Source organism: Canis lupus, chromosome 10 (genome assembly GCF_011100685.1).
Source record: "Canis lupus familiaris isolate Mischka breed German Shepherd chromosome 10, alternate assembly UU_Cfam_GSD_1.0, whole genome shotgun sequence".
In the NCBI taxonomy this organism is placed as follows: Eukaryota; Metazoa; Chordata; class Mammalia; order Carnivora; family Canidae; genus Canis; species Canis lupus.
The window spans coordinates 65,823,082-65,827,633 of NC_049231.1; positions in this window are offsets into that span (position 1 = coordinate 65,823,082).

The following is a 4,552-nucleotide window of genomic DNA, read 5'->3' on the forward strand; positions in this document are numbered from 1 at the left end:
TGAATCCATCTTTTCCCTGTACCTTTGGTTCCTTCTAAAGATTCACGTCTTATTTTATTTCCAGAAAATTTCCCTGTATCACAGCTTCATTTTATTGGCATGTTTTTCTTCTCTGGGCACTCTGGTGATAGATACGTTGGCTTTTTGTCTATCTTCCGTTATCTCTCACTTTTTCTCTGATATTTTTACTTCCTTTCCAGATTTACTTTTGGTTCTCTTGACTCATACATTTTTTTCTCAGTGTCCTTTACTGAGTCCTTAGTCTAGCCTATTTTCCCTTAGATGCCATATAATTTAGTTTTCATATCTCAAGATCGCTTTTTTCTTTCCTGAATTCAGTCAATCCTCACTTTGCCGTTTTCTACTGTGAGTTTTTAAATATTTTTTTGATATTCTTTATAGCTGCTGTTGCTTGCTAAATGATATTTAATCCATGTTGAGAGAGCTGTGATGCAGTTTTCCTCTGCTTTTTGGTCGTATTCTCTTTAGCTAAAAAGGTTTGATTATTATTTTGTTCTGCGGTTGTTTTATATGGATTCTGTTTTGTTTATCCCAAAGAATCTTGGATCCTCCTGCACCAGAAATAACAGGTGTTTCTACTGAGGGGAAATGACAGTATAGCAGGCATAAGGAATAGGTTAAAGTTACAGCAGGAGCTCAGAAGGAAAGCAAGGAAGGATGATTTCTTAGGAAAGAAAACATCTGGGGGAAAATGGGAATGGTAGATGAATGTGAGCATTTCAAACAAAGTACTGGTAGAAATATGTCACATCTAATGGAAAAAATAAGAGGAGATACAATGAAATCTATGCGGGTAAAAAAAAAAAATCATTAGCTCCAGGAAAAACAAAAAGCTATAAGAGAAAGGAAACATACCACTATGTGGAACTCCTCTGTAAACAATATTTACCAGATCATGATATAAAAGGTATCTACTGACTTAATTATGAAAATTGTGATATACCAAATTTAGGGTGGATGAGAGAAAATAGGAAAGGAGCTATAATAGGGCTAGGTCCTTATCTAACACAATAAAAAGTCAGCAGATTGGGTCTCATATTCATAAACCAAAAAATAACAAGTACATTATTTAAAAATATGGAAATAACAGAAGAGAAAGTTAAAAATTTGAAAATGAAAGCCTCTAATAAAGGAGATTAAGGGGTTTAATGGGCAGTAGAGGGCAGCTTGGGTGGCTCAGTGGTTTAAGGCCGCTTTCCAGGCTGTGATCCTGGAGACCCGGGACCGAGTCCCACGTTGGGCTCCCTGCATGGAACCTGCTTCTCCCTCTGCCTGTGTCTCTGCCTCTCTCTCTGTCTCTCACGAATAAATAAATAAAATCTTAAAAAAAAAAAAAAAGGGCAGTAGACTCTTAGAAGTCTTATGAGTTTTGTAGTACTACACGATTTGAAAAAAAATATACGTGTATGTGTTACTTTAATAACATAAAAAAATGTAATTAAAACAAGATTAGTTAAAGTGCCTGCTGAGAGTTTGTAGTATTGTCCTTCTGGCTAAAGTGCACACTCTGAGCCAAGGGCCACTACAGTTTCCTCCACAGGAGGCAGATGTCAGGGAACCAGCTGGTGAAAGTAGGTGCGGCACCTCTCAAATTATACCTAATGATTCTCCAAAATAGATGCTTCCCTTTCTTTTCATCAGTTGGTTTAGATACTTAAGGGCAGTGTTCACAGCAGAGCTTCTAACAATGGTTCCCATTGGCTGGAAACTGAGACTGAAATGGTTCTCTCATGTTGGAAGCTGCAATGTTGGCTGATGACGAGACCTGACCAGCAAGGGGATAGACTGGAGGCAATGGCAGGAGGAGTATGACTGGAGCCCAGGAGGTCTCTGAGGGCGCCTCATCACTAGCGTGCCAGAAATACAAGCTAATGGGAACGTACCACATTACATGCAGGGAGGCCCACTAGGACAGACTCCTCAAGCACAAAGATTTGGTTTACCCCAATGGGTAAAGAATCCTGGTCAGCTTGAAGGTAAGGGGAACCTGGAATGAGGAGGAGTGGAGAGGGCAAATGATAAATGCCAATAGAGCTTCATGACCAGTTGCAAAAATGAAGATTGTAGCCTCTCCTGGTATTTTGTTTTGTTTTGTTTTGTTTTTGTTTTGTTTTGTTTTTGTTTTTTGTTTTTTTTTTTCTGTGTCATGAATGAGTGTAGATCTTTAGCTATGGTCCATTCTCTTCATCTCCCTTCATTATTGTATTTTCAGTATATGAGTGATGGTTTCTTTTAAATTGTAGTCTGCATACTACAACACTGAGATAGGATGATGATGAAAGTCAGGGTAAAAATGAACCATCAGGTACAGATGTAGACTTGGGGGCATGGAGCCAGAGCCATGCTGTTCTAGCACTCTGGTTAGGGTACATGTGTGAACTTTTAATGCCACTATGAATTGCTTTTCAATTCTTGTGATATTAGTTATCCACTCAAGATTGTTTTGGGTAGGACCATTGACTTGTTCTACTCTAGGTCATGTGCCTGTGTGTAGCTACCAGTAGGCAAGAAGGGTTCTGGTTTCTATTGAAGCTTCTACTAGATCTACTGGTTCCTACTGTGGGAGGAAAGGCCCAGACTCCTTCCAAGACTGAGAGTAAAGGAGGCTCCCTCACATTTGAAGGATACTCAGATGGTGGGTAGCCAATAGATACTCCATGATCGTCTATCCTTCAGTCTGCCCAATGCAACCATCTGTCCTACAACAAAAAAAATTCACTCATCCCCTCCTCAAAAGAGGACAGCTCTGTCTCATGAATTATTTTATCTGCCCCCAAGTCCACATCTGTAGGTGATGGCCCATTTTCCCCCTTTCAGGGGATTTCAGGCAGTTCCTTAAGGAAAGATTACTTGTCAGGCAAAAACAAAAGATGCTCGACAGAAAATTACAGCTGAAAGGAACCTTGAGAGTCATCCATCCTATCCCCTCTTTTGAAGAGGAAACCATACAGGGTAGAAAATGATAAAGGCCATGGAAAAGGTACATACCAAGTGCTGCAGAGTTCAAAAGAGGGCCAGTGCAGGTCTGGTTGAGATAAGGGTCGGCTTGATGAAGGTGGGAGGATTTAACCTGGGACCTGACACACAGTGGGTGGACTATATTGGTCTTTTGCTAAGCTCAAAATTACTTCTGCCCATAGTCTGCTTATCTCAAACTCCACCACCCATAACTGCTTTGGGGTTTGTTTTTTTTTTAGACTATTTATTTGGCCTTGATTTTTTTTTTTCTTTAGGCTCCCTTCATTTTGATTTGATGTCCTGATTCTCCATTTGACCTGGTTGCCTATTTGGACTTGGCCGGATTCTCTGTCCAGCTGAATGTCTTGGCTGGAGAAAAGACCCAAGTCTCAGCCCCTGGGGTTAGGTGACTCTCCCAGAGGTCTTTGGTGTATTCAGGAAAGACCAAGGATCACCCTACGCAAATGCCTTCTGATATCAGGCAGGTAACAAATGTGTGAAGAGGCTGGCTATTGATTAATACACAAGTGGTGCTCATGGGATTTAATTTTTATTAAAAAAAACAAAAAACAAAACAAAAGCAAATAAAGTCAATGTGCTGCCCAAACAAAACCTATCTGGGGGCTAGTTTCTGCTTTTGCTGCCAAAAGTTTGTGACTCCCTGTGTAGACACAACCTGTAGCTATCAGGACAGGCTCGAGAAAACTCAACAAGTCTTTGCGTCCTAACTGCCTGCGGCCCAGGAGCTCCCTGAGAAGGACGTTATCCACACCTGGGGGTCAGGCCTTTACAGACTTGTTTGATAAACTAGTGGAGGCATTGCGTGGAAGATTGCCCAAAGCGCTGCTGAGCAAAAGGATCAGAAAGGAGGAAGGGATCTAACACGGGCACAGCGTGACCCCCCCGCCCCTTCCCAGCCTGGATTCCGCTGGGACAAGCATCCCAGCCTTCCACCGCTGGCTCCCTCTTCCTCTTGGTCTCCATCACGGATGTCCCACGGGACCTGGCTGTTCAGAGCCTCTGGGTGGCTCCGGGCTCATCCACCCTCCCCGAGCCTGCCTAAGTCCCACCTCACCCCTGGAGTCGCCCCCAACCCCTCGGGCTGGAGCCCTTCCCCTCTTGCGCTTGTTACCCGGGGCGGGGGGCGGGGGAGGAGAAGAGGCACCTGTTCGGGCCTCGGTCACATGTCCGCGCACAGTCACAGACCGTGGGACCGCTCCTCCAACACCGCCGCATGCCCCGCGCCAAATGAACGCAGGGATGCACGCACGACTGAGGCCGCGACCTGCATCCCGCACCCCGGGGAAAGCGCCCCGCGGGGCCACGTGCCCGCAGGACCCCGCTCCCCGGCCTGCAGCAGCGGAGCCGTGCAGGCGAGCGGAGAAGCCCGGCCGAAGAAGACGCGGCCTCCTATTGGCCAGGACGGCGCGAGGGCGGGCTCTGCTCGGGGGAACCGGGCGTCTATTGGTGGATCCCGCAGGCTCCGGGCTGCGATTGGCCGCGCCGCTCCCCGCGGAGGAGGGGCGGGCCGCGGGGGCGTGGCCGGCGCGCGGTCCCGCCCCGGACGCCGCGG